This window comes from Aulonocara sp. 'chitande type north' Nkhata Bay, linkage group LG18 (assembly GCF_057382095.1).
Source record: "Aulonocara sp. 'chitande type north' Nkhata Bay isolate Kocher_YH1m ecotype deep benthic linkage group LG18, A_spYH_male_GT1.1, whole genome shotgun sequence".
Taxonomy (NCBI): domain Eukaryota; kingdom Metazoa; phylum Chordata; class Actinopteri; order Cichliformes; family Cichlidae; genus Aulonocara; species Aulonocara sp. 'chitande type north' Nkhata Bay.
The window spans coordinates 35,359,212-35,371,256 of record NC_141361.1 but is presented as its reverse complement, the minus strand read 5'-3'; the positions used below and the strand labels follow the sequence as shown (position 1 = coordinate 35,371,256).

General features: G+C 39.4%; 1 long non-coding RNA gene across 10 annotated transcripts; it reads right to left on the bottom strand.

Annotated features, from left to right (window-relative positions):
• Positions 1–561: 561 nt before the first annotated feature.
• On the bottom strand, positions 562–10,721 carry LOC147309077 (uncharacterized). Of its 10 annotated transcripts, XR_015126099.1 has the most exons (11): positions 10,638–10,721; positions 10,352–10,432; positions 8,974–9,134; positions 8,275–8,436; positions 7,914–8,022; positions 7,689–7,808; positions 7,385–7,546; positions 3,412–3,525; positions 2,528–2,685; positions 2,043–2,100; positions 570–1,089 (listed from the first exon to the last, which is right to left on the bottom strand). It is a non-coding gene; the product is annotated as an uncharacterized LOC147309077 (long non-coding RNA). The 10 variants fall into 10 exon arrangements; XR_015126096.1 differs by having other exon boundaries at positions 562–1,089; positions 8,974–10,432; XR_015126098.1 differs by having other exon boundaries at positions 575–1,089; positions 10,352–10,715.
• Between the last annotated feature and the right edge of the window lie 1,324 nt (positions 10,722–12,045).

Genomic DNA, 12,045 nt, shown 5'->3' with positions numbered 1-12,045 from the left:
AAAGTTCCATTCTCATGGTGAGGCAAAGTGCTTTATGTGTGTGTGTGCCCGTGTCATGAACGGCTATAAAAGGCCTATAATTAAAGAACAAAGCGGGGTTTGAGTTCGAGTTGCGGCAGACTGTCACTACTTGTAAATGGAACGCAGCCTTCCTACGGCGGACAGCTAATAACAGGAATCGGACGCGGTCCAGCCAAGTCCACAGCAACCACCATAGCAACCGCCTAGCATGACCTTAAAAACATATTCTGTCTTCATAACTATCAAAATCGTGAAATGATTTGCAAAGTGTGAAAGTGTTACAGCTGCAGAGAGCTATGGCGGTATCTATGGAAGCTGTTTACATAGCTAATAATATACGATGTAACCATGGAGACAGTCAGTCACTTGAGCTAGCGGTGCATGTTTACTACAGTGAATAAGGTGATTGAGTGCACAGCGTCCACACTCTGCAGGGGGTAAAGACATTACTTCAATATTGTTTTATATTGATATATATTAGCCTTCTGTTGACCATCACCTCAGGTTCACCATTACAGTTTCAGATTACAGATGCACACTGTCTAAACACATTCAAAAACTCATGTCTCAGAAATAAGCACAGCTGTTCATGTTTGTCATTAGAGTTTTATTTGTAAGAAAATTATGAACTTCATATTGTGCATTAAATAAAAGAACATTTCACAACTCTGAGTCAACAGAAACAGGTAACAGAAATGTCTCTAATGTGTACAGTGTAGTGTAAGCATTAAAAGATCATAAAGGAAAAACTAACATTTATGTGAAACTAATTGTAATAAAAAATGAGCAGGTGCTTTATAGATTTAAAAGAAAGAATCTGAAAACAACACTTTTTTGGTCTAAGTGATCAAAGTAGAAAACAGAACTGATGTTCAAGAACAAACCGTAGCTGCACTAATATTACACATCTCGATCGTTGTACTGAACAGACATGTTGCTTTTAAAACCACATGCAGTGTGTGACCATGACTGTTCACTGAGACCATGAACGCCACTTCGCTGAAGCATTCTTCTTCTTCTTCTTGCCATTAAATTGGAAGCAGAAGCAGCACGAGCTGATTTGATCTACTGAAAGGAAAAAGCAGAACATCTGAGTTGAAACCAGTCAGCTGAAATCATTAAGACAGGAACAAATTCAATGCAGTGTCTCAAGTGGCTTAGCCTGTTACAACTGTTGATACAAGCTAAATACGGTTAACACACAGTGTCAGGGAGCTCCAGTGTGGGAACTAGTGGCTTTAGGTTTGTAGTCATTTAACTTTCATCCATTCATTCATTTAATTCAGGAGGAAGAAATGCCAGGTTGGTGCAGGCTGGTTACATGTATTTGGTCCCATGCTGTCTTTAATTAAATGACTTGGTTCATTTTATGGCTGGGCTGTATGTGGGGTTATATCATGTTATTTGGGCAGGAGTACCTGTCCCCTGTTAGACTTAGAAAGTTTCTCCATAAGTAGAGTTTCTAACTCTTCTAGCACATCTGTGGCTGACAGCTTTTTGGTGGCTCTTTTTACCCCACACTGGTTGTGAGTGTGTAAATAGCCCCACTAGTTATTTTGGGTTGCAGTTAACTAGGGAGGAAGGGGTGGGTATGCCATGATTAGGTGAATAACAATTATATGTGATACATAAATTTCACAATGCATGCATATATCTCTATCAATTAAACCTGGCCTGAGGGCTGCCATTTTTTACATTCAGTTATTTCTCTTAGAAATGTTGGAACTAAATAATGAATGTGTTACAGTTAAAGTGAAACACTGGTCAGTGTAAATGGCTCATTGGGACACAGAAACCTTTAAATTAAACCTGATATCTAGTGTCAAACAATATCAAAGCTGTAAAAGATGTTTACATTCAGAATTTATAAAACTATTATTGTAAATAAATTCAAACAAGTGAGCTTTTCTCTTTGTGCTGAATATCAACACTGTGGTTTCTTAGACTGTAAGCTGTACTTTAGTGCAACCAGTTGCAGAAGCTGCCACTCCAAATGTCTTTTGATAACAAGAAAAAAATACCTTTTCAGTACACGGCCTGAAGTTCTTCTCCGAAATCTTCTGCAATCGGCTTTGTCTGCTGGTTTGAAGACAATAAACCATAAAAAAGATGATTTAGTCACTTTGTCTGTGTCATGCAGCTCGAATGTGTCGTGTAACGATGTTGAATAGCCGTCGTTATCCCTCTGCTGCGTCAGTAGGATTGTACTGTACAGCATCTCATTGATATGTGAGGAATGCTAATGTAACACGATAACAGACTTACATCATTAAAATATAAAGTGCAGGAGATATTTAGATATTTTTTATATTTATATTACATTTTATAGCTGACGGATATTACTAAATAGATAGAATTTACTAAATAGCTGGATGAACATGAAAAATATGTCTATAATAACAAATGACCATGAGAGCCAGTAGAATTAATTCAGCTGGACACTCAAAAGACGTCCTTAAATGCTCTTTAAGTGGCAGAACAGATGAACAAACAGTTAATCGCTTACTTGAGATGAAATCTGCTCAGCTACTTTGAAAACAGCTTCTAACTGGTTCCTCCTTTAACAGGATGACTGCTCAGGGGTAAGGCCATCATGCAATCCAGCAACCTTTATGGTTCTGCTTTGATTCACCAGGAACTATTAGGGAAACCTTCCAGCGCCTCCTGTGAAAGACACAGGCATAAACACACAAACATTTATTAACATGTTCCACAGTGTTCCAGTTTGATTTTCTTATCCTGTGGACAACAACGTACATGGATGCAGGTTTATTGTTAACTTTTGTAAGGTTTATTTAATGAACATATCCAGCTGCAGCTCCACTGTGATCCTGAACTGGATAAGCACTTAAGAAAATGTGTCAATAAATGGACAAACATCAACTTACTATATTTATCCAAACAGACGGGACCAATAATGCTTCGCTGAGTTAGAGACTTTAACAGACTCTTCTATGTAAGAATGTCTCGTGCTGATATACCTGCAAACTTGACAACAAAGGTTTTTCAGACTACATGTAGCTGTCCTCTATGTCAGCTAACACATTTACATTTATGTCACACTTATTTCTGCTTTCCCATTTTATAATTATTACTTACATTTTGATTAGATACCTTGAGTTTGTAAATGATCAGATTACATAATTGGAATACAATGTATCCAATTCAGGGTTGCGGGAGGATGAAGCCTATCCCAGCTGATACAGGACAAAGACAGGCTGCCAGTTTATTGCAGGGCTAATACAACATGTGTAACAGAAAATCCACTTAAATGTTTGATATTTCTTATAATAATCATAATTATGACTATTATTTAAAGGTTTCTTCATAAATACATTTTGATTTTTTATAACCCCTAAAATATAAACCTGAGCTGTTTCAGATTCTGACCTCTGACCTCAGTGACCTGGCTGTGTCCTCACTGCAGCTCCCTCTTGGAAGTACGTCTGCTTCTTGTCTTCCCCCAGTGTTGACCGCCTGATATCAAGATATCACGTACTGTAACTGAGGAACAAAAAAGGACAAACACTTGCCTTCATTTAAAAGTACATTCATACAGAGATAATCTATGGAAACACACTAGTTCACAGTTTGGGAGGAACCAGTTCCTGTGAAACATTTCTGTATATGAACATCATGTGGAGAATGAATGAAATGAGTTCTTCAGGTGACTCAGCAGTCCCACACTGACAAATGAAATCTAGTTAAACTATTAAGCATATTTGCTCTTCTGAAATCTGTGTTAAACAACAACAAACATAAATTAGTAACAAAAACTACAGCTGAGTATAGGCTTTACAAACCACCAGCAGCCATAATGCTAAATTTTAATCTTCAAATGTTTCTGAGCTGTCTTCAACCTGCTTTTAGCACATTAAAGTCTCAATAAATAAAGTCAATGCAGACTCAATCCTAAATGTTCAGCACACAGAGACACAGAGGTACTGTTTAAAGTTTAGTGTTAACTTGAGTCACTGATCATTCACAGTATTACAGAGTCTGGCAGTCTTTGCATGATGTCCACGTCACTGTAAGTTTCTAGCTGACTCTCAGGTGTGCCAGCAGGAAAGAGTAATAATAACCTGCATCCTGAGGTTTGTCATGCAGGATTAAAGGAGCCAAGCTTTGTTCACACAGCTAGGATTGTATTTTACACTGACCCTGGGTCAGTATCAACTTCAAGAAGACAGCTGTAACTGTTGATAGAAGAATCACACACACATATTTATGGCTTTGCCTTATAGAATTCAGCATCTCAGTGCTCAGGAAATAGGTTTTGCAGCTGTTTGAGCTAAGATTTTCAAGTTATTCACAAATTAAAACCTATACTTTGTGTCGGGCAAGAACTAAATTCAAATGCATGTAACAGTGAGAAACGCGTTTCTCATCAACTTCATAGAGCTTGCTGTAACTTTTGATAGAAGACTCAGACAAACATATTCATGGCTTTATCTTATAGACTTCAATATCCCCCCAATGTGTGTGTGAGTCTTCTCTCAAAATTTACAGCTGTCTTTATGAAGTTTATGGAAAAACGCTTTATTTCACCACGTTAGTGCGTTTCTCGCTATTACATGCATTTGAATGGAGTTCTCGCCCGACACAAAGTATAGGTTTTCAATTTGTGAATAACTTGAAAATCTTAGCTCAAACAGCTGCAAAACCTATTTCCTCAGCACGGAGATGCTGAATTCTATAAGGCAAAGCCATAAATATGTGTGTGTGTGAGTCCTCTATCAAAAGTTACAGCTGTCTTCATGAAGTTGATACTGACCCAGGGTCAGTGTAAAATACAAGTTATTCACATAATGAAAACTTATACTTTGTTTCGTGCAAGAACTCCATTCAAATGCATGTAATAGTCAGAAACGCACTGTCTCGGCGAAATGAAGCCTTTTTGTACAACTTCATGAAGTTAGCTGTAACTTTTGATAAAAGGCTCAAAGCAGAGGGATAACGACGGCTATTCAACATCGTTACACGACACATTCGAGCTGCATGACGCAGACAAAGTGACTAAATCATCTTTTTTGTGGTTTATTGTCTTCAAACCAGCAGACAAAGCCGATTGCAGAAGATGTCGGAGAAGAACTTCAGGCCGTGTACTGAAAAGGTATTTTTTTCTTGTTATCAAAAGACATTTGGAGTGGCAGCTTCTGCAACTGGTTGCACTAAAGTACAGCTTACAGTCTAAGAAACCACAGTGTTGATATTCAGCACAAAGAGAAAAGCTCACTTGTTTGAATTTATTTACAATCATAGTTTTATAAATTCTGAATGTAAACATCTTTTACAGCTTTGATATTGTTTGACACTAGATATCAGGTTTAATTTAAAGGTTTCTGTGTCCCAATGAGCCATTTACACTGACCAGTGTTTCACTTTAACTGTAACACATTCATTATTTAGTTCCAACATTTCTAAGAGAAATAACTGAATGTAAAAAATGGCAGCCCTCAGGCCAGGTTTAATTGATAGAGATATATGCATGCATTGTGAAATTTATGTATCACATATAATTGTTATTCACCTAATCATGGCATACCCACCCCTTCCTCCCTAGTTAACTGCAACCCAAAATAACTAGTGGGGCTATTTACACACTCACAACCAGTGTGGGGTAAAAAGAGCCACCAAAAAGCTGTCAGCCACAGATGTGCTAGAAGAGTTAGAAACTCTACTTATGGAGAAACTTTCTAAGTCTAACAGGGGACAGGTACTCCTGCCCAAATAACATGATATAACCCCACATACAGCCCAGCCATAAAATGAACCAAGTCATTTAATTAAAGACAGCATGGGACCAAATGCATGTAACCAGCCTGCACCAACCTGGCATTTCTTCCTCCTGAATTAAATGAATGAATGGATGAAAGTTAAATGACTACAAACCTAAAGCCACTAGTTCCCACACTGGAGCTCCCTGACACTGTGTGTTAACCGTATTTAGCTTGTATCAACAGTTGTAACAGGCTAAGCCACTTGAGACACTGCATTGAATTTGTTCCTGTCTTAATGATTTCAGCTGACTGGTTTCAACTCAGATGTTCTGCTTTTTCCTTTCAGTAGATCAAATCAGCTCGTGCTGCTTCTGCTTCCAATTTAATGGCAAGAAGAAGAAGAAGAATGCTTCAGCGAAGTGGCGTTCATGGTCTCAGTGAACAGTCATGGTCACACACTGCATGTGGTTTTAAAAGCAACATGTCTGTTCAGTACAACGATCGAGATGTGTAATATTAGTGCAGCTACGGTTTGTTCTTGAACATCAGTTCTGTTTTCTACTTTGATCACTTAGACCAAAAAAGTGTTGTTTTCAGATTCTTTCTTTTAAATCTATAAAGCACCTGCTCATTTTTTATTACAATTAGTTTCACATAAATGTTAGTTTTTCCTTTATGATCTTTTAATGCTTACACTACACTGTACACATTAGAGACATTTCTGTTACCTGTTTCTGTTGACTCAGAGTTGTGAAATGTTCTTTTATTTAATGCACAATATGAAGTTCATAATTTTCTTACAAATAAAACTCTAATGACAAACATGAACAGCTGTGCTTATTTCTGAGACATGAGTTTTTGAATGTGTTTAGACAGTGTGCATCTGTAATCTGAAACTGTAATGGTGAACCTGAGGTGATGGTCAACAGAAGGCTAATATATATCAATATAAAACAATATTGAAGTAATGTCTTTACCCCCTGCAGAGTGTGGACGCTGTGCACTCAATCACCTTATTCACTGTAGTAAACATGCACCGCTAGCTCAAGTGACTGACTGTCTCCATGGTTACATCGTATATTATTAGCTATGTAAACAGCTTCCATAGATACCGCCATAGCTCTCTGCAGCTGTAACACTTTCACACTTTGCAAATCATTTCACGATTTTGATAGTTATGAAGACAGAATATGTTTTTAAGGTCATGCTAGGCGGTTGCTATGGTGGTTGCTGTGGACTTGGCTGGACCGCGTCCGATTCCTGTTATTAGCTGTCCGCCGTAGGAAGGCTGCGTTCCATTTACAAGTAGTGACAGTCTGCCGCAACTCGAACTCAAACCCCGCTTTGTTCTTTAATTATAGGCCTTTTATAGCCGTTCATGACACGGGCACACACACACATAAAGCACTTTGCCTCACCATGAGAATGGAACTTTACCTAAGCTAACCTTTAAAATATCTGATATAGGATAGAAAAAATGAAGCAACCAGAGATTTAATGATGAAGACTCTGGGTTCTGTAGTGACCTGAATGACTCTTTGCATACAATTTATTGAAGAGGACTTTAGAATGCACTTTACATTTAGACTGTTGCTGTTTAATTTTTTACATTGTTGCGGTGTTATGTCATGAATAAAGTTCACCTGCTGGGGGTTTGATGGATCAGATCATCATAATCAATGGGTCCTGAGGTGGGCGGGACTGTCTCTGGTGATGTCACCATGAAGGAACAGCATCTGGCACGTGTTGCTGAAACATCCCAGTACACTGGTGTAGTTTCCTCTCCAGCTGTTTGACATTTGACACTTCAACATTAAGGAGAAGAAGAAGAAACAGTGTTAGGTCAGGTGACCACATGGTTTCTAAAGTAACTGACAGGAAGTAACCAGGCCGTCAGAAATGGATGGCATGTGTTTAGAGTTACTGGAGTTGGGTAACTCTACTTACCAAAAGCAGAAGCACACAGATGAAGGATCAGATGCTGAATGTTGCAGGAACATGCTCGTGCGGTGGTCATTCAGTGCTGCTCCGGCAGGTTAGACAGTCCAAGACTGATATACTGCCCATCTGAGAGTTTGAAAACACACATGCAAAGATTTATTTTGTATTACAGTCAAAGTTGGATGTTCATTTTTGTCCTTTAAAAATGTTTGTGTATTTGAAAGCGCTAACATTTAAGGATGACTTGGATCGTCTCCTTTAAAGGGGAGACAAGTGTATCCACTGATCCACGTCACTTTACCTGGATGATGACTCCTCTCCCCCTCACTCAGAAACGCTCCTAATATAACCAAGCAAATAAATAATATTGAAGATTTACTTACATCATTACAAAAACAGGAAAAACATCTCCCTTTGATTCTATTTCTCCATTCCTGCTGAACATCAGGCAACAAATATCTCAATAAATCACAGTAAAATGTAAAGCACATGTTTTCTCTGCTTTGTCTAACCTCTGCAGAGCCTCTGTCAAGAAAAACATATCTGTAAGCATAAAACAAATATACATTTCATAACACGTCACTGGACAAACCTCGGTCAGTTGATTTCCTCTGTGCAGTGTAGACGAACATCAGTCAGCAAGTCAAGGTGGTGAGATGGACTGGTGTCCTTTGTGACTCTGCTGGTTCTTCTGAGGAAATACCACCGTCTCTCCACACCGTCACCATCTGTGAGCACAAACTGCTGCTCTGCTCTGCCAGCATGTAGGAAATCACATATCACACACACAGGGGTGAAGAAACATTAGAACTCAACTTTGGATACTTTAGATCTAAACAGATCAAAGTAGCTCTTAGCTTCAACAATCAGTGAACAGACAAACAATGATACCATACTGATTCTGTATGAATACAATATGGTATTTTCAATACAGGTGTCAAATTAATTTACTAAAACTAATACAGATATATGTATTTTTTTTTTTATAAATTCGTTTGCTAAATTATAAGAATATATATTTTTTCATTTAACAATTGCAACTGAAAGAAATTAAATATTGAACAAAAATATATTGTCACATTCTGAGCATGCTCAGCATGCTGACAGACTTGAAGTTGCTACAGATTTTAAGAAGTGATAATTATAGGGAAAAAACTTCTCTTTTTCATCCGTTTAATCAAACATTTGATGCCTTAGATGTCTCAGTCCTATAGCATTCTGCAACTACAACTAAGCTGAAGCTTGGATTTGGCTGCAGGTGCCCTGTACATCCTTCTCAACATGTGGGTACCATTTAATCACACTTCTTCCTGAGCTTTGCTTCGTCACAAGACCAAAGGTGGCATCCCGTGTCACGGTCATATCATCATCCAGAAGAAACATTTGAAGAAACATCATGGAGAAGAAACATTTACGCGCCTCCCGGTTTTGTTTTCTGATCCTGCAAAAAGACTGAGGACAACAAAGCCCAGAGAACACGAGATACACAACATCCAACATTCAGACTCAACAGCCTCCATAAATGAAGAGCACCAGGTTGGTTCAGTTATAGTAGATGTCATGGAATTTTTTAAATAAAGTCTGCAACACAGAAAGAGCTGTGATCATGCTATTTATTACTGTGCACAGGAGAGCAAACACACATCAAACATCACAGTTCAGTCATGTCAGCTCTGCCACTTCACGTGTCTCGCTATGAAACCTAACGGATCAATGGTTATGCTGTTTTGTGCCCTTGACGTTATCAGCACCTGTAAAGGGAGTTGTTTTCTCAAACTGCTGAAGTAAGTTCATCTAGTTTTAGAAACCTTCATTGAACAGTCTATAACAGTGTCACAACTAAGCATATGCATAAGCACTTAAATGCTTTAAATGAGAATAACATAAAATTTCTATTACAGGAGCTAGAGCCTGTCCCAGTAGTCATAGGTAGAGCACACCTGGACAGGTCACCATTCTGTCAGAGGACTAACACAGATGCAGCCTGACTCAATCCTAAATGTTCAGCACACAGAGACACAGAGGTACCGTTTAAAGTTTAGTGTTAACTTGAGTCACTGATCATTTGCAGTATTACAGAGTCTGGCAGTCTTTGCATGATGTCCACGTCACTGTAAGTTTCTAGCTGACTCTCAGGTGTGACAGGTGTGCCAGCAGGAAAGAGTAATAATAGCCTGCATCCTGAGGTTTTTCATGCAGGATTAAAGGAGCCAGGCTTTGTTCACACAGCTAGGATTGTATTTTACACTGACCCTGGGTCAGTATAAGTATCATACAGTTTAAACGAAGCACTGAAACTTGCACATATTTATTACAGATGCACTGAAGCTAATCGAGATATTTGCTGTCAGTCTGTGGCTGCGATTAAACACTTTACTGGAAACTTTATTAACTAGTAACTTCGTCAGTCATGACAGAAGCTAATATTTCTGTGCTAACATCGTTTAAACAGTAACAGCTTTACTCCAATATAAGCTAACGTTTACACCGTAACTTTAAGCTAGCACCATAAAGACGGTAAAACACATAATAACATCTACAAATGCATCTTAAAGCTGTTATATTAGCACTCGGTGTATTACTAACATAACCACATTAACATTATTGACACTCGCTGGTCTGACTTTTAATAGTCATTCTATAAATGCTGTCCGTTTAAACGGTCTTACCTGTACACACTCCTGTATCCACCGGATTGCAGCCAGAGTGGATTCTGGAGTCTTCCCACGCTCCTGTTAGTGATCCTCCATCTGGATGGATGATAACAACCTTCTGAACAATCTAGCAGGAGATGGTCCATATCTAGGGGATATGGACTGACAACAGCCGAAGCGGGTGAATAAAGTCACCCAGTCGCTAGCTGTGCGATTACCCAGCATACACCAGCACAATATTAGGCACAGCACCACCATAGACATTTTCAGTGGTTTTGAATGCAGGACATGGTTATCTTACCTTGTAAAATGCATGACAATAAAACAGCTAACCACCATAAAATGGTATTGTGTATGTATGTATGTGCATGTGTGTGTGTGTGTGTGTGAGAGAGAGAGAGAGAGAGGGGGGGGGGGGGGGGGGGGGGAGAGATCAAAGGCGTGCGCTTATGTTTTTTCTTGATCAAGAGTGTGCCTCCTCTCTCTTATTGGATGTATGGTATAGCATGTTTATTCAGGTGCACCTTTGAAGTCTATGAGAATACTTTGCAGCCTGGTCTGAGTGGTCATTTCTGCACAGACACAATGAAGCGTGCACTCAGTTTAGAGGAGGCTGTTGCTGCAGTTTTGCACTCTCCACAAGCAGTGGAGATACTTCTGACAGCGAAGAAGAATTTTTGCCAGGCACCGAGGAGCTTTGCAGCTCATGTGCGGAGGAGGAGAAGGAGAAGGAGGAAGAAGAGCAGGAGGAAGAGACAAGACTGGAGGATGGCCAGTGGAGATCTAAAAATGGAGAAATCATGTGGCAACCCACACACGAAGAGGTCCTGCCATTTTTTCCTCCCCCCATTTTAACCCCAGGACCAACCCATTATGCAATTCGTATAGGATCAGCAGCCCTGTGAGCACTTTCCATCTTTTTTTTGCAGAGGACATTATGCAGCTAATCCTGCATTTCACCAACCTGCAGGGGCAACAGGTCAGTAAAAGACTGGAAGATGAGGAGTTGCAGGCTTACATGGGGCTTGTGATGCTGGCTGGCCTGTACAGGTCTCAACATGAAACGACAACAAGCCTGTGAAATGGGGAGACAGGGCTCTTCTGTTTCATGCTACCATGTCAAAAAAAAAAATGATTTGAGCAAATTAATCGGGCAGTAAGATTCGATGATCGTCTCTCCCGTCCAGGTCGCTAGGGGGGGGGGGGGCAAGGCTGTGGTTTCCTACATCCCCAAGCAAAGAAAAAAGGTTGTCTTATTGAGCACCAGGCACCGTGAGCTACAAGTCCAGGACTCTGGGAAGAGAAAGCCCCACATCATCCTGGATTATAACAAATGCAAAGGGACTGTGGATCATTTGGACCAGGTAAGCACAATTATAAGTAATTTATTTGCCAAATTGTTTACCGTTTCTCATTGTTATAACTGATAAAGTCAGATAATGTGATTATAATAGTTTTGATATGAGATGATAGTTTTAGACTATGATAGTTTTGATAGTTACAGTAAGGAGGGGGGGGGGTCCAGTTTGACGCCCACAGGCAGGAAGAATCTCTTGCTTATGGCTGTATAAATCTGTTCATGTCACCTGATCATTTCTTTTTGTTTTGCAGGTTTGTGGCAACTACTCCTGCCGTAGAAGGACACGTAGGTGGCCCATGTGTCTGTTCTACCACATGATCGAGGTAAGCTGCTATAATGCTTTCATTCA